Source organism: Pinus tabuliformis, chromosome 2_2 (genome assembly GCF_031772625.1).
Source record: "Pinus tabuliformis cultivar Carrire ecotype Pingquan chromosome 2_2, CPIR1, whole genome shotgun sequence".
Taxonomy (NCBI): domain Eukaryota; kingdom Viridiplantae; phylum Streptophyta; class Pinopsida; order Pinales; family Pinaceae; genus Pinus; species Pinus tabuliformis.
This window is the reverse complement of record NC_142300.1, coordinates 534600433-534620046: the sequence shown is the minus strand read 5'-3', so window position 1 is coordinate 534620046 and position 19614 is coordinate 534600433.

The following is a 19614-nucleotide window of genomic DNA, read 5'->3' as shown; positions in this document are numbered from 1 at the left end:
GCTCCAAATCTACTATTTAGTTGTTGAGGTAGAGAGTGTAGGGTTCCATGCTCAGGTCTTTAGGTGTAAATGTCTTCTCTACAACGGACTCGAAACAGGTCCCATTGTTGTCAAGGTCGAGGTCGTCCAATGTCCGCATTATGACATTGCCAAAGGTTTCTACACTAAGGGTTTCCTTGTCACCGAGGGTTTCAATGCCCTCCACAACCTTCATGCCAAAGGTTTCAGTACCTTGTGCACTTAATTCCTCAGTGTTTTCAATGCCCTATTCTTCCAGTTCCTCAAGGGATTCAATACCTTGTCATTTTGACCCAGTAGGGGTTTCAATACCCTGTCTTTCTAAAGCAATAATGGCTTCAGTACCCCAATCATCTAAAACAACAGGGGCTTCAGTACCCCATTCCTCAAAATCATTGAGGGTTTTAATGTTCGGTCCACTAAAGTTATCGAGGTTATCTATATGTTGTTCCTCTTCATCCTCATGACCCTCTTCTTGGACTTCATCTATACTCGGTGTCGACTTCCTCTTCCTTAATCTGCTAACAAAATTTGACAACAATACTCCTTCTTCTACATTCTCTTCATCTTCCACAGTGTGTGATGTTTCGTCTGCAAGCACTGAAAGGTTATGAACTTTAGGGGAAACTTCGGGTGATTCATCAATTTTAATTAGAGAGCTCGACTGGTTCATCCCTTGAGAGACCCTCTTCTTCCTCACCGAGGTTCTGGTCTTTCTCTTCTTAGCTGAGCGTGCAGTGTTTTTGACAGTCCTCCTCCCTTCTTGCACCAATGTGCTTTCACCTTTCTGCTCAGTAGGAGATGATGTCTCTGCTTTCCTTTTCTTACTTTTACTCATGCTAGTAGACTTCCCTGCACTCCTTCCCCAAAACTCTTTAGGGAATGCTCCCCAGGTTACTCCTTTTTCTTCCAGCTTCTTCTTGACCAAGATCATGATAATCCCATGATGGTATAGCTTGCTTCCAACTTGGCTTGCGTTCCAACTATGTACCCCCTTCACCATTTTCTCAAGACTTCTGAGCAGGAAGTAAGGGAAAAAAATCGCAGCAATAGCCGAAGGTGATAAACGAACGCCAATGTGTAACGTTCCTCACTAATCACGAATTTCTCCAGTATGAACAAGAGGTCTCGTGACTTTTCGATCATGGCACTTTGCGGAAGTCCCTTCCTCCAGTCAACCTTTAGCTTCTTGTCAACCATGAACTGATGCCATCGTTTCCTCCTAAGCCGCTCCTTTTTAAACCAATGCTCCCCTGTAAGTGGCAAGCTTGTAGCTTGTGCAATAGACTCCTCTGTGACTTCGAACTTCAATGAGCCGAACCTGACTCAGCCTCCTTTGAATGTCTTCACAAACTCCAGTACCAAATCCATGACGAACCCGTCAAACTTCTGTAAAAATGGTAGGAACCCAGATTCTTGCAATAGTGCAAGACTGTTCCGGTATTCTTTGGTTTACTCATTCTCCTACAAATACAATGGCTCACTCCTTATGGGTGCCATGTCGAATTGCACTTCACCCTTTCCGGTCAGAACCTCGAAAGAATTCCAAAGAGTGACACCAACACTTGCCGAGAGCTTTATGCCATAGGTTTGTCACCCTCTGTATTTTCAGTCCCACTCACCCGGTCATGATGAAAACGTCTCTTCATATTAGCTACAGATTTGTATCAACCCACTGTAGGTGAGTCATAATGATTGGGTGTAGTGGAAATTTATGCATCAGGGGTGCAACAGTTACAATGATCAGGTTACCGGGTAAGGTAATAATGAACAAGAAATGCAAAGTTATTTCAAGCAAGGTGAATACAGGATATCGGACGACATTACTATCCCACATTCTACCGCATAATTTAATCAAGACATACTTCGGCACTTATTTAAAAAAAATCAGATTTCAGAACCCTATACACCTTGCACTTAAATTTTTTTTCCTAAGTCAGTAAATGATGAAACAGATTATTGATTGAAACATGCAATGCTATGATATATCAATACTCATGTGCAGGAAAATAAAGATCCATAAACATCCCTTATAAGACACTCCTAGACTATGGGAATTTTATTTTACACTTGCTTTCACAGTCAGCTGCATTCCTGCACTAAACCTGCTTGCTCTGCGTTGTGCTTGCACTGCGCATCTTGCATCAGGGACTTTCATGAAATCAAAAAAATTATGATAGAACACAATTCTGTAGTTGGACTAAAAAAAATTTCCTCAATATACAAGAAAAGTTTTATTCACCATCCTTTGGTGTTTCACGAGCATGCCCTTTGGATTGACTGCATCCAATTCTGCAATCAATTTATGAGGGAATAAAGAAGTGGGAAGGGCGGTAATTTTTTTTTGAATGGGAAGGAACATTATAGTAGGGATTCCAGAAAAAATATCACCAAGGGGGGTAAATGAAATGGTATGTGGAAAACAATTTGAGGGAAAAGAGGGATTTTACGAAATCGGGCAAGGGTAGTTTTCTTAGAAGAAAAAGGAAGGTAATTCATTGGGGATTTTAGAAAATAAACTAGCAGGAATTTTCAAAATGGGAAATAGAAGAAAGGAAAATTTTTTACCTTGAAATATTCCTGCATTGGTGCAAGAAAAACTAATTGCAACGGGAAGTAAGCGTTTACTTGAATGAAAATCGCCATGCTAGTTACCCCAAACTTGGGTAAGTGCTCGATTTCATGAACTTGCTTCTTCTTGGTGGCAGCCAAAATATCTAAAAGATCAGGTAGCATTCCCTTTTTATTAAAATTTTGATCTTCCCACCAACATGCTGGTTTTCAGGTTGATCCTTCTGTAATCATGTCAGTCAATTGATTTTCATAATTATAGGAATTTTTTTTCTTTTTATACTTTTTATTTTTGTCATTTTTTTTCTTTTATTGCTTTTTTTAATAAGGACAAGAAGGAATCAAATCTTCAACAAGTTGGTGTTACCACCTACCAACTCCTTTTAAAATGGCTATTGGAGTTGCTGCATGAAATCTCCTTTAGTAAGGGGTTGAAAATATACCTTCAATCTATGCCCGTTTACCAGGAACAAAGAATTCCATCCATCAATAGTTTTGATTTCTACCGCTCCATTTTTGAACACTTTGACCACCTCATAGTGTCCCATACAGCGTGTATGGAATTTTCCTTTAAAATATCTGAATCTAGAATCGTAACGGATTACCGAATCACCTGGTTGGAGCTGCTTCTTCTGAATGGACTTGTCATGCCACTTATTGCGCTGTTGTTGAACAAAGATGTTTTGCTGAACAACATCCCTTTAGAACTCATCTAACTCATTCAATTGTAGAAGACGCTGCTGCTGTGCTTCAGAGAGATCCAGCCCCAATTGGACTGCAGTCCTGAAAGTCTTGATCTAGAATTCTGTCGACAAAAGGATTTGTTTTCTATACACCATATCATATGGTGTGTGTCCTATGATGTTTCTCCAAGTCGTTTGATATGCCCACAATGCTTCTGGTAATTTGTCAGCCCAATCCCTTTTGTGCATATTTACCATTTTTTTGAGCATGGACTCAACCACCTTATTCGTGGACTCCACCTGACCATTTTCTTGCGAGTGATACGGTGTAGATTTCCTGTCTCGTATTTTGTACTGCTCCATCACACCCTGTACTAGATTAGAAATAATTGTGGTCCATTGTCAAAAACAATTTCTCTAGGCAGACCAAGTCTAGTAAAGTTTTCAGTAAAAGGAAAATCAACAACAACTCTTTCAGTAGCAAAAGAAACTGCTTTAGATTCTACCCATTTCATAACAAAATCTGTACAAACCAAAATATTCTTTTTATTTGATGATGTTGGATTTATTGGTCCTACGAAATCAATCGCCCACTTTTCAAAAGGCTCAATCATAACCTGAGGGCATAAAGATATTTCGTTGGTTTGATTAGGCTGGTCAACTCGCTGATAGCTATCACACTGCTTGAAATATTGTTTGGCATCCTTAAACAAGGAAGGCCAAAAATAGCCAGCTCATAACGCTTTTTATGCAATTCGCTTATCGATGAAGTGACCACTACAAGGTTCATCATGGGAAGATTTTAAAATATCAAATACTTCTTCCTCTCTTACACATCTACAGATAATGAGATCTGATTCGGTGTAAAAGAGGTCTCCTTGGATCCAGGAATATCCAACACTTTTCTGTATGATAGTCTGCTTCTCATGAGCGGATAAGTGTGGTGGCAATTTTCGAGTGAGTAAATAGTTTGCTATAGCAGCAAACGATGGGGATTTTGTTGACACATCAAAAAGATGTTCGTCTGGAAAATCATCATCAACAAGAATTGCTTCACCACGATTATTTAACCTTGAAAGATAATCTGCTACTACATTTGATTTTCCTGGTCTATCAACAACAGTAATATTAAATTCCTATAACAATAGTAACCACCTAGTCACTCTACCGCTAGTTAATGGTTTATTCATCAAATATCTTATTGCAGAATGATCAGTATGCACAAATAATTCACATCCTATAATATAATGTATGAATTTATTAATGGAAAAAATTATAGCTAAAAACTCTTTCTCGATAACCATATAATTGAGTTCGGCAAGTGACAAGTTTCTACTAATGAAATAAATAGCATAAGATTGTTTGTCTTCTTCTTGTCGTAAAGCTGCGCCAATAGCAGTATCTGAGGCATCAAAGGAAATATGAAATGGCAGGGACAAGTTTGGTCCTCTCAAAACTGCTTCCTAGACTAATGTTTCCTTTAATGTCTCGCAGGACTGTTGGCAAGCTCTGGACCAAGAAAACTCACTATCCTTAGCCAAAAGTCAGAAAGGAGGGGTAGCTATCCGTGAGAAATTCTCAATGAATCTCCTATAGTAGCCCACATGTCCTAGAAAACCTCTCACTTCCATTTGAGTTTTGGGTATAGGGAGACTAAAAATGACTTCTATTTTTGTATGGTCAACTTGGATACCTTTGTTGGAAATAAGATGGCCAAGAACTACCCCCACCATGCACATTTATCTACATTTCCTGTCACTCAAGGTGAGATGAGCTTCTCGGTAGTGAAGAAGCACTTTTTCTAGATTCTTGAGGGCTTCCTGAAATGAATCACCAAACACAGAGAAGTCGTCCATATAGATTTCTACACACTCAAGGTTAGCAAAAATAGCCAAGAATGCCCTTTGAAAGGTAGCCGGGGCATTACATAGCCCAAAGTGAAGCACTCAGTAAGAAAGTGTACCCCATGGACATGTAAAAGTTGTTTTGTCTTGATCCTCGGGTACTATCTGTATCTGGTTATATCTGCTAAAGTTGTCTAGAAAAGAAAAGTACTTCTTACCAACAAGGGTATCGAGTACATGATCGACGAAAGGAGGGTGAAGTAATATTTGAGAGTGGCCTTGTTCAATTTTTTCTAGTCAATACAAATGGGCCATCTCCCATATTTTTTCGGGACTAATACTAATGGAGAGACCCACTGGCTGTCAGAAATGGGATAGATAAAATCAACATCTAAGGGTTTTTGCAATTCTTTCTTTACAGCATCTCTTAGAGCTAGGTTCGTTCATCTTGGGGGTTTTCAGAAAGGTCGAGCTCCATCCTGAATATAAATATGGTGTGTACAAGTTTTAGGAGGGATGCCTTTCATATCTTCATAACCCCATGAAAAGGCATCAAGATGGTTTCACAACGAATTCACAAGATGCTCTTGCTGGGAAGGATCCAAGTCTGATGTGATATACAAGGATTTACCTAGACTAATCTCAACAAGAGTGGTATCAGCCTCAAGAGTACATAAAGGTGTCACTAGAGATGGTGGTCATGAAGATAGGGAGTCATATCTTTCCTAAAAATCTAGACTAAAAATATGACTCAATGACTCAAAATTAGGCATGGTGTCTAGATTGTTCAAGAAGTCTTGAATCTCACTCTCCTATGAGGACTCGGCATTCTGATGTATCAAGGAAATAGGCTGAGTCTCCTCATCACTACTGTAGTCTAACCATAAAGTGTCTCGAAGCTCCTAAATGGATCTAGTGGGTGGATACAAGGTGACCTTCTTCCTGGAATCTCCATGGGAAATATACATATCACCAGAACAACATCTAATATAAGCATCAGCCATAGCAAGCCATGGTCATCCCAAGATCAAGGGATGTCCTCCCATAGGATTCTTTGGCTGAAGCACAATGAAATATGTGGGATATTCCCAAGAGTATAGGGAAACAACCACATCATCCAACACCCCTTCCGGCTTGATTTTAGATCTATCTGCTAGTTCAAGCACAGTGGCAGTAGGACAAATATGGACCAATCCAAGTTGATCCATGGTTTGCTTGGTCATAACATTAATGGTTTCCCCTAGGTCTATAAGTACATTGGAGACAAGGACATGACCTATCTAAACAAAAACAACAAGGTTTCCGAGGTCAGTATATTTTTCCATGTTCATACACCCCATCATTAACTCTACTTCCCTACCAACAAATTGAATAGTTTGAGGTTCCAATCTTCTCCTTCCTAGCTTCTTCAGACAGAGTTCCCTAATGATTTTTGTAGAAATGGAGATCTCTTTAACAGCTTGGAGCAAATGTACCCTTATGTAAAGGTTCCTAAGCTAAGAAGCCAGGCTAGAGTCAAGAATGGAGTCTTTCTTCTCCACAACTAACCTCTCTAGATAGGGAGGTCGGTTGGAAGAAGATGGAAAGGGCTCAAAAGGTACAAAGATATGCTGAATGGTGTCATCTTCTTCGGAATGGTTAGGAGTTTCTTCCTCTCCTTTCTCATTGATAATCACCATAGGCTGCTTTTGATTTTATGAGGTTACTACCTTCCCTGATCTCAATTGGAGATCATTGACTCCAACTGGCATAGACTGATATCTGGATGAAGAAAGTGGGTTCATAGAATGGATCATTTGTACCACTTTATTATTGGGTTTGGGTAAAGGTTGAGTAGGAAGCTGAGAAGGTCGAAATGGTGGAGGTAAAGGTAATGGTGGCATAGGTTTACTCAACTGAGGTAATGATGGTTTTGGCATTGGGTAAGGTGCATATGTAGGAGGGTATGATTGTATAGGTGCAGGATAGGAATGATGTGAATGGTTTGGTCCTTTCCATCCTTGTTGCCAAGAATGGGAGGGTTGTCCATACTAGTATTGGTTCCCATGCTGCCAATGTTGAGAGTGACCAGTATTAGGATAGGAATATGAGTTTGCATTATAACCAAAAAAATATGGTGGAGGTTCAGGAACCATACATGCACTTACCTAAGGCCAATTTCTATGTGCTCCCATAGAATGCAGTGATTTGGCTTCAGGTTATCCTCCCTCAAGTACAGCTTTAAGACTAGGTATGGAGAGAAATTTTTCTATAGCATGGTTCTCTACACAAATTTCACATTTATTACTTTCTTTAATATCGAGAGGACATTCTCTTAAAGGATGCTTTCTTCTACATCTTGGACAGAAAATAGACATTGACTCTTTCTCTTCTAGAAGTTTTTGCTAAAACTTCAAAGAGTCTATTTGTTTAATAACAATATTCATTATTTCAATTTTCATATTGTCCATTTTGTTTTCTAATCCAATAATCATAGCATCAATAGATTTGAGTTTCCTATTTCTATTCTGAATTCCTTTACCAGATCTATATTGTTTCCTCGAGAATTTCTTGCACAAGTCACAGATCTCATCAAAAGGTTTTGGAGCAATATCCCCGTGTCCTAACAGATTTAGATTATTCCTAGCATCATCAGTAAGCCCACCTAAGGACAAGGTTCTAATAGTACTTAGATCAAATTTGTGCTTTGACCTTTGGAGGATGTACAAGAATCTATCCAAGTAGTCCTTTAGCATCTCATCATCATTTTGCACAATAGTAAAGATTTCACCTTGAATATCTCTAGTTTTACAATATTCCTGATATTTCAATAAGAACAATCTCTTCATTTTCTCCCAAGAAGTTATAGTGTTTCCTCCTAGTCCCATGAACTAGCAGAGTGTTGTGTCCTTGAGAGTTGCAGGAAACAACTTTAACTTTTGGGCATCAGATGAATAAGCATAACTTCCACACAAAATATCAAACTCAAATAAGAGAGAGTTTGGTTCTTCATGTACCTTACCATAGAAATGATGAAGAGTTGATGGTGAAATATTTTTTATTTGTACTTGTGTATTAGGATTCACAATCAGGAATCCGAAAGTGGATTGTTCCTCATTTACCTGATTTTCACCACTTCCTTCTGCATGGTCTTCCTCATCTGCCACTATTGTTCTTCCACACAAACTGCTCTCAACAGGCTGAGAAGGCTAACTATGGATCCCAATAGTTCCCTTCTTCCCCTTTATGGGTTGTTTCACAGCTGGACCATTACTACCAAAGCCCAAGTGGATTGTTCCTGCGTTATAGTCTGAGTTTGTTTGGACTTTTTGCCTAAAAAATAAGGCCCAATATGAGATTTGGTTTCATGTTTGTCAGCATTTCTTTGGCCCCTAGTGGGCTTCGGACCCCTACCTCGTTTGGGCATTCATTTAAAAAAAAATGACAAAACAAAATTAGAATAAAAATTGCAATTTTCAAAATAAAATAAATCAGCACCTATAAATTCCTTCAAACAATAGAAGCACACTGCAGAAAAAAATAATAGCAGAATTACCCCTATTGTAAAAAAGAGAAAATTCTTACCAATTCAAATCACCTCCCCGGCAACAACGCTAAAATGTTGGGTGCAGGAATTGTGCTTAAGAAAACTCCTCAACACTTAATTGTCAACCCGGGGGTTTCGTAAACTTAGAGACGAAGCACAAGCAATGCAAGAAGTGGTATGAAATTTTCCTATTCCTAATACTACTTCTTAAAGGGAATGTTTGCAGAATCAGACATAAAACAATGTTAAAGGTAATTGACAACAAAGAAACTCTAGTGCTGGAATGTAAATGAAAAATTTGCAAGTAAATCAAGTAAAGGAGTTTTCACACAATTGGAAGCAATCTTAAATGCTGGAATGAAATGCTATGTTTATCTTCAGATATATGGCTAATAGTATAGCAAGTGGGCCCTTGCAGGGATCTGTTTTCCTCTTGATCTTCCTTCTACACAAACAACCTGTTCTTGTACTATTGCAATATGCTTTCACTAGTGCAAGTACAATGCCTCTATGTAAAAGTATATTTTACCTCCCTTACTGAAGATTTATGTCTTTGTGGAGGTGCTCTAAGCCTCAAGGCTTAGAACACTCTGTTTCTTTGAAAAGAGACCAGCTCTTGCATAGATGCAAAGTTTCCAATTTACTTTCGAAAAGATTGAAAGACGTGCTGAAAAGAATTGCAATTGCAATGAAATTTTGAGATAAATTATCTATGGAAAAGAAATGATTTAATTAATTAAATCTTGCAATGGAAGTAAACTTCATGAAATGAAAGCAACTTAAAGTAATCAAAGCGGTAGTCTAAGTGATTTGCATGTATCAGCTAGCTTCAGCAATCCACTTAAAATGTTTATGTTCCTTCTCCATATGTCATAAAATGCAAGCATAAAGTGTCTATGATAAATTCATGTAGTCGTTCTCAAATCCTTCAGAAATGAACTCTTAATGTTAAGGATGATTACTGAAATTAATAATATGTTTTCTTGCAAAAACAATGGTAAGCATTAAGAGAAATGCAATATTTGTTGTAAAAGGAATAACTAAACCGGAGTGTAGGAAACTACATGCACTGGTATAGGAAGAGGCTTCCTCCACGGTCCAAGCAGAAGCAAATCGAGACTAAAATTGTGAGTAAAGAAATGCAAGAAAGGAATTACAAGAAATAAATAAACTCAATCAACTTCCAAGCCACGAATCCGCTCACACTTTACTATGAAATAGATTTAAATCAGAACTTCAGAAGTAAATATAAAAAATGTTCACACCACAGAACTGCAAAGGGAAATATTCATACAGTCTTTCCAAGGATGAAAGCACAAGGGTAAATGAGCTGGGTTGGTTGCGCCCTATCCAACCAACTCATTTCCCATTTAAGAAATGAGACGATTCATCACTCAAGTACGCATGAAAGATAAATTAAACACAACGTATGAATAACATGGCAAGTCCCTTGTATTACTTGATCAACAAATGTACATAGTAGTGCTAGTCTAGCCTAGAGCTGAGGGCGATACCATGTTACATAGAAAATGAAATTACAGCCTAAGGATTGCTAGCTAGTTCTACCTACAATCTAAATTTTATACATTCTTTTGGCCTTAGTCATATTCCACTAATTACAGTCATTTTCCTATTCAGGCCTTTTGTCCGAACGGACTAACAACCAAACATTACAAAATCATCTATCAGTTATAATAGAACGTGTACTTCGTTGGCCGTAGACCATCCTTGGAAAATATCCCTGACTGTGCACCACCAATATCCATCCTCAGTTAATTAGAAACTGAACTCGAAGTCACGGATCAAAACGTCCACGTGGAAAGATCAGCTCACATAAATCTCGGAACAATCATCGTTGGCGCTGTAGTAAACTGCTTGCACTGATCATGCTAACTCATAATTAACACTTAGTTTCTCAATTACTTCTATGAAATTAACATAAGTTACAAGAGGTACTTAATATGCATGAAATCTATGTAAAAAAGATTAATAAATCACTTTAATAAATATTAATGTAAGATACGAAGCATATGCAAGAATAGGTAGTTATCATGGACTAGTGTAGGAAAGAGAGGTTTAAGTTGAGATAAAACAAAGGTTAATGTTTATAGAAATGGGGTAAAAATAGAGCAATTTAGGACACTATTATAGACATATTTGGGCACTGCAACCGCAAACTCATATGTCCATAAACTAAGGGCTCTTTAGTCCCTAAAAGTGTTGTTTCATACCCTAAAGGATCATGGTCAACTAATTACATCATTTCCCAGAAGTTCCACCTGAAAAGCTACTCAGAACTAGCCAAAACTGGACCATACAGACTGCTCCATGGTCAAGGTGTGATGCATACTAGCTACCAAATGAGCCAAGTGTGATGCATACTGAAATGGCCTTCTGTGGGGTGTGATGAGCAAGAATAGACAAATGGAAGAGATAGTTTTCTAAGTGGATGATCATGGAATCTTCCAAAAACTTCTCCTGTGACACTTGCCTCTCTGAATTCACCCAAGGATGAGTAAGAAATCAATGAAATATCCAAGTGGAACCAAGAACTATCAGTGGAATGACACTAATCAAAAACCCAGATCTGACTCACACCCTTGCAAGACATCTATAAATGGATCCCTCATCTGAGAGATCTGAAGGCTGGAATTTTGTATTTTGTAAGGAAGTGCTGTTGGTTTGTTGGTGAGAAGAGACATTGCATTTTTGGGTGATTTTCTTATTCATGAGGTGAAGAGGGCTTCTACACTGGGAGGATGATGCTAGATTAGACAGTAGGGTTGTAATCCTCTCTTTCACTATTAATAAAGTTCTTTGAGTTTTCCTCCATATAATCGTGTGCTTATGAATCTTATTGTTTATGCATGCAATTGTATAGTCAAAGTGTTTCTGATTCCGCATTGTTTATGATGTTTTAGATGGAGATGCTTTGATGGTTTTCTGTTACTTTGACTCTACAGGTACTCTTTGAAGCGGTACAAGTAGGAGAGGGGTGGCAAATTCTATTAAGGAAAGGAGAAATCAAGCTAGGATCAAAGAGAGAGATCCAGGTTGGTCCTCTCTTCTTCCCTCTAATCTATCACACTTAAAGGAACTCTTGAAAGGCTTTCATTGTTTGTTTCTAAGATAGATACCCATGTTAGTGGGACTACTAGTTCGAATCGACACTAGTTTTCCCTGAAACAAAATGGCGACTCCACTGGGGAATGAATAGTTTGTTTTATTTATTTGTTGTTTTCTTTATAAACTACAGATGGAGCCTGAAGTTAGCCAGCTAGCTTTTGAAATGCCTTTGTTATGCAATTGCGAAGTAGATGAATGCTACTTCAGTCAATCTCTGGGTTGGTTTACGAACTAAACATCTAACTTACAAAACATTCTAAGTTCCCTTGTGGTAGCTTAGAACCTCATAAGATCTTACCCCTATGCTTTGTTTTTACTGTCCATCATTACTCAGCCTAAATCACTAAACTTAGCTACAAATTTTGAACAAAAACCAAGCTTAGTTTTGCTCCTTGGTCCATCACACTGTCTATAACTAGGCAACCTGTATGCATCCCACCTCCTGTGTGTTGTAGGTGAGATGCATCCCTGTTTCCATGTGTTGGGTGCGATGATTGAGTGATACTGTGTTTTCTCTTTGAGAGTTGGTTTTTCCTCCTTGTTTTCAGATCTATTCAGTAGTTTTGCTGTTAATGATCAGTACCTTCTTGCTAGAACCTTCTTCCTTCACATTTTTCAGCCTCCATCAGTTAGCAATTGTAAATGTTTTTGTGTATTTTTGAATCATTTACAGTCTTCCTTTGTCAAAAGTAGCTTAATCGAACTGTCGTTTTTTATGCAAGTGTCGTAATTGTCATTTTGAATCAAAAGAAGAGTGTTGTAAAGTCTTCCTCTTCTATATAGTTGATTGTACTTTTGTCATTGTACTTGATTTGAGTTATTAGTATTTGAAGTGTCGAAAATAGTTTTCAATTCGAAATTGAAAAGTGTCGTCTTAGTCTTCCTTTCGTTTTGAAAAGAAATTGTTGGAAATGTCACTTTGAAAGAAAATAGTTCAGATCTATACTTCGCTTTCCTTTTTGGAATTCACACATTAAGGAAGTGGAAAACAAATACATATATGTGCATTTTCATTTTGACTACATGCGAAATTTGTTTTAGGAAAGTGCATTTACTGTGTGCTCTATCCTCTCTGCTGAAAGAAAAATCATAATCTTCTTTCCTTTGTAGCTAGGATTTTCATTGCTAAAAGAACATAAATGACTGTTTATCATTTTAGATTGCATATTTAGGAATTTTACATCTACATCATGTGGTGAACCTTGAAAGACAAACTTCTAAGCAACATCAACTCTAAAATAAATTTCAATGAACATAAAAACGCTTTGGAACCTAACACAACACATCTAGAAGTCTAGGCTAGAGGCGTGTTCCAGCATCGTAAAACCTGGTAACTATCGTTTTCATCGAAGGTTGGGTGATTCCTCCTCTTTGATATGGCAAGTGCCAGTATGGACTTGTGCTCCCCGTACTGTCGATTATATATTGGGAGACCACAATAGGCTGATATCCTTTATCCTTAGGAAGCTGTGTCTATCACCCTATCGATCGCAATGCATTGAACACAACATTCGGGAAGATTGACTGCCATACATAAGTCCTTGGTAATTTCTCTATCATTTATCACTAAGGTGTATTTTGTAGTTTTGCGATCGTTTTGGTAATACCTCTGTTTAGATCTCTAGAGTAGTCACTTTCGTTCCTTTTCGACTCCTTAAAAGAAAAGGTCCATCTGATCACTTGTCACTTCAGGCTCATTAAAAACCGAAGCCCAATAGAGTCACCTTTAGCTTTTTCTCGATTCTTAAAAATTGAAAAAGAAAGTTGTGTCAAAGTGTCTTAAAATTCATTTAATTCGGAATAACTTTTTCCCCTTTAATTTTTTTGTTGATCAAGTAATCCGCAATCATGGAAGAAAGTCAATCAAAACCCCATCCTTCACGAAGACTAGTGAGTCAACCGTCTTTGACACTGGAAACGAAACCATCCCAGGCAAAACGGTCTCATTTAACTGAGTCCAATTCACCTGATTTATTTGAAACTTGTGTTTCAACATCGTCAGAGACTACAATTACTCCAATTATCTTTGGTACATCTACCTTCACAGAAAAAGTTCCGCAGTTACAAGAGTACATTAGAACTAATCCTAGTGTAATGGTAGACACCTCTATTCCTGAAGTAGCTCCACCTAGGACTGATCCAGAAACTGAAGTTCACTTGCCTGAACATCTGGAAGTTGAGTTCCAAAATTTAGAAGGTGTCACCCCTCCAGTATCTGTTACTACAGAAGCTACACTTTCTTCGGCTCCAGAAATATTTTACGGACCTGACGGTCTACCTCTTCCACCTGGATTGACTGCCATAGAAGAGATAATAGAGGATCTTCCACCCAGTACTCTAGTGCATTTTGGAACTGGGATCCAACTATATTCTTCTATTATAGAAGTTAGTCCTTGTAATCATCCTTCATCGCAAGTTCCTATCGAATCACTAGGAAATCTTTTGGATAGACTAAATATGTCTAAGCAACCATCAACATCTAGGACTATGTCAATTGACACAGCTATGGCAGAGCTTCCTGCTGTCATTCCTACAATGTTTGTTGGTATACCATCTGTCCCGACTAGTTATCAACAACAAGCCAGAGTCCACTCAGGGACTATTTCGACGACATGGTCTATTCCTATTCCTTCATCTGAGATCTCATCTGGTATTTCTTATGTTGAAACTCAACAAGTTGATCCAATGTGTCTTCAAAGGCCAATCTACCCTTTAAGTACTGGATTGCCATCATATGGGGGGCAGTATGCTTTTTCATTGTTCCCTCCTGGAGAACAACCATATGGGAGTTTACAACAAAATTCAGGTCAAACTAGAATTACATCTATCGTTTGGGTACCAATACTGCCTTAACAACCAAGGGTTTGTATATTCAATGCAACCAATCCAACATGTGTCGAATATTCCCACTACACCTGCTATTGTGGCTGTATCGCAAGTACAAGCACTACCTATTGTATGTGAACCTCAAGTCTCTCAGGTTGCAATACAATAGCCTCTCGTCTCCGCGTTTCAATCACAACCTCAGCTTAGTGCCTCCCTACCTAGAACGACTCAGGCTCAAACAGTTACTATCACTTCGCATCTCGGTCAAGCATCCAGTATTGGACAATAGCAAATGGTCCAACAACCATGGCTACTGCAATATCAACAACCGCAATTCCAACAATCATACCAAGGACCTGAGCAACAAGGCTTTGTAAGTAACGGGCAACAGCATTTCCAAAACGGTTATCAACAACCATACTATAATGGTTATGCCCATCAACCTTATCAAAGTTACCAGCATCAAATACATTATGCTAGTATTCAAAGACCTACTGCTCAAGCGATTCCATCTTATCCTAGGTATGCTTCGCCTAACTTGAATCAACAATTGCCTTTTGTAGCAACTCTAGAATTACTAGATCTAAACCGGCTGACAAATGATCCAGTTGCTTACGCCCCTTGGTAACCAGCGATTCCTCATAAACTTCCCTTAGATATTCCTAAATTCAATGGAAATCTAGGTGAAGATCCATCGAATCATGTAATGACATTCCATTTGTGGTGTTCATCCAACACCTTGAATGATGATTCAATTAGGCTTCACCTTTTTCAATGAACGCTAACTGGTCGAGTAGCAAAATGGTATATTGAATTGCCTAGAGATTTTTTTGATAACTTCAGCACCCTTGCCACTACCTTTTTAACCCGTTTTTAGTTACCCATAAGGTATGAAACAGGAACAGAACTCCTTACCAACTTTAAACAGACAACAGCCACTCACATATTTGATCACATTCATGAGTGGCGGCGTCATCGAAGAATGGTAAAGATGTATGTTCCTGATCAGCTTTTAGCTGAATGGTTTATAAAGTCATTATTACCCTCTATTACAGAGGATGTAGCCAAGGGAGGAGTTGTCACTGAAGAGAAAGTCATTACTCGTGCACAATATTTAGACTTGATCTATACTCAGTCTGGTACACTCTACGACAAAATTCCTGACGCTCCTAGACCAAAATTTTCCATTCCTCCCCCTCCTAAATCAAACAAGGACTCTCATGCCAGCAATGGTGTGATCAGTACAACAAGCACGAAAATCGCAAAGGCTACATCTAAAAAAGCCCATACGGTTTCTAGTCAAAAAGAAGATGAAGAACCTCCTGCCTCAGAGGTTAATGCTGTGTCAACCGACAAAGGAAAAAATCCTAAGCAACCAGGGGGCAAGAAGAAAGGGACAAACAAAAAGAAGAAACAGGAAGATTCAACTCCTAAGAAATATTCTGGAAACCCTACTAGAAAAAGGAAACCTAATCAGCCATGTTTAATATGTGATGAGGACCATTACATGAGAGATTGTCCACATTGAGCTGAGGTCACGAATTTTTTCAAAAAAACTTCAAATACCTCGACAGTATTGACTGATCTATTTCCAAATCCAGAAACTAATCTGGTTGCTAGTGATCGTGCTTCCCCATCCCAAGTGCTTATGTTGTCCATCTCAAAATAGTAAAATGATGCTTTGATATCTACAAGGAATAAAGATTATGGAAATCTACAGTCGTCGAATAGCAAGGCTATAGATCAACTCGGTAGTTCAACAACAACCTCGCCAGAAGTTATTCCACCAATCATTCCTAAATTAACAATAAAACTGCCTAAGGGAGTAGTACATAAATCGACATTTAATCCTCGTGCTCGAGTGACACCGAAGTATAATATAGTGGAGGATCTAGCCCAATCGCCATCTGCTATGTCGACACTTGAAGTACTATAGAATTTCCCCTCCCAAAAATAGGCTTTGTTATCAGTGATAGGTGGGATTGATCCAGCAGATTCCAATCTAGTGGCCTTTAATCATAAAGGATACGAACCTCAGTTACCAGCACAACTCGCTTTCCTCATACAGGTAAAAGCCCTCAACAAAATTGTTCATCGAACAATCATTGATGAGGGAGCATCTACCTGTATAATGTCAATGAGTTGCTAGAAAACTTTAGGCTCTCCACCCTTGTCACGATCATCAACGACATTAAAAGCATTCGATGGAAGAACATAAATGCCATATGGGATATTAAGTAACTTGTAAATCAAACAGGGGGGCAAGATAGCAGAAATTAAAGTCGAGGTCATTGATGGAAACATTGACTACAACATTCTACTGGGCAGGCCCTAGATTTATGCTATGGCTGCTATTGTGTCAACATATTTTAGAAAGATTGCATTCCCCTTTCAAGGTGGAATTACAATCATTGACCAACTAACCTTCCTCCCCAACAGTTCCCAAGTTACCGGAAGCATTCCATTGATCCATGGAAGCTCTCAATTGCTTCAAAATATCAGAGTAGGTCTCCCAAGGGACCCTTCCTTAATGGGTACTTTTTCCCTTCCACTGCCGAGTAATCTGACAGAAGTGGCCATAGTGGAAACTTGTTGCATGATATCTTCTACATCGTCAAATATTAAGAAGAATTATGAACATTTTGTTAGCATGGATCATCGCCAAGTGTTGCCCCCGAGCCCTATAGAATTTTTGTAGCAATCAATATTCTGGGCATGGGCGGCAAACCCAAATCAATGCTCAGCAGGAGTTTGGATAGATAGGTCTCTAGAGTATCGTACCTCTTCTGATCCTTGGTCTCATGTGCATTCTACAGACGAAGGAATCATTCAGTCAATGATGATAGAAGAGGCACCATGGGAAGATCACCACCATTGTTCCTGACCTCAAGATAACAACGAGGATTATTCTAACGACCTTAATCATCCTTTAGTTTTTGATTTTCTATCGAATACTATAAATATGGTGGATTCAGAGCGAAATCTGTCCAATATTGAAGAAACTATTTCCATTAATATCTCGACCAAACCGAACATTGTAGAGAATATACATGTTGGCAAATCTTGTTCTCCTTCAGAACTGGAAATATACTACACTCTCTTTCGCGAATTCAAAGATGTCTTTGCTTGGTCATATGAAGAAATGCCAGGCATTGACTCAAGCATCGTTGAACATGAAATCAAGATGTATCCAGATGTCAAACTAGTATGACAACGGCTTCGACCGGTTCACCCAAAGAAAGCCGCTACCATTAAGGTAGAAGTTGAAAAAATTTTAAATGCTGGTTTCATTTACCCTATTCCTCTCACTGATTGGGTATCAAATATTGTTCCTGTGATGAGGAAAAGTATCCATTCAGAATTCCCCTATCCCACTCTAAGGTGTGACAATGCCTTAGCAACAAACAAGGAAAACTACTTGAGTATTCTTCTTTATGAAATGTAAATGAAGAGGAAGGATGTAACTAACCTGTGTCTTTCGCTAGTTTGTTGATCCAATCACTCTCTCCTTTGTTCGCTTCCCGCTGCCTGCTCCCTCACTGGTCCAGCTTCACCAAGTTCCTGCAAGATCACAGAAGAGAGAAACTACATGAAAATATAGATTTACAGTCATAAAAAGCTTAGGATCAGATTAAGCTAAACATGCAAATATAACAAAACATCATTGATACACAGCATGTAGGAGAAACTCAAATAATTTTATTGATATGATAAGAAAGTCCAAGAGGAGATACAACCAAGTGAGTCCCGATCCAGCATCTACCTCCCAGCAAAGGAATCCCTTCCTCTCCTCCAACAAAGCATAAATCACCCAATACACTAATCTCAATCTCAAACCAACAGCAATTCTCTGCAAAGTACAAAATTCCAGCCTCTGGATTTCTTGGATGAGGGATCCATATATAGATGTAAGCAGAGAGGATGAGTCCACTTATGTTTTGACTTGTGGCTTCTCTCTGTCAGTTCTTGCTTCCACTTGGAGGCTGAGAGCCTCTTACTCATCACTGGTCGAATTCATTGAGGCAAGTGTCATTGAGGAAGATTCTGGAAGCTTCCAATGTCTGTACACCTCGCGGAATGACACTGCCATTTGGCATTTCTTGCTCAGCGCACCCTGGTAGTGCATTTAGGTGTGTTGCAACGCACCTAGCTAGTGTACTGGGGTGCATTGCAATGCAGGAAGCTAGTAGAACATCTGAATTGATCCTGATTTGACTAGTTCTGAGTGGTTTTTGGTGGAGAACTTCTGGGAGAAGCTGTCATTGGTTGACCTTGTTCCTTTAGGGGTAGGAACAACACTTTTAGGGACTTTGGATCCTTTGGATTATGGAAATTTCATGCTCAAAGTTGTAAGGCACAAAAATGTCTATAGCAGTTGCCCCCTAAAGTATGAGGCCATTTATCGGGTGAAATGCTTTATTAGGAGGATCCGAAGTTCTTCCAATGCTGGGAGGAGACCTGTAATAAGATACAATACAATACACTATTTTCATACTGTTTTCACGATATAGCTGAGGCGGGCATTCCCATGCTCAGCTTTATAAATTGATTTTTATGTACATAGGACAGACAATCGTCTGATGGTAGACTGATGATTCTGATGAAATCATCATCCTTTTGGTAGGATGATTATCTGTGCTGCAATGCTGTACATGTCAATGTCTTTATTTTTCCTGAATATATATCGCAGCCCGGATGGATGAAACTAGATCCGGGATCTTCAATCTCGTCCGATCTTCACTCTAAGTACAAGTCGATCCATGTGAGAAATGTTTTGAAGTCGAACATGGAAAGACATCGCTTGATTACCAGTCAATGATGTAAACTGTTAACAAGCGCGAGAGGAATCACCGATAATGATAATGACCCTCAAGGTACTGCAGTACAATTCACGTGGTGTGAATAAAGGACTTGGCGTCGAACACCACGCAAAATCTTTCGGTCAAAGGTCATTGATGTATACCTGTCGCCGAAAGTGAGAAACTTGCCATTGAGGCATGCAAGCTTCAAAGTACTGAAG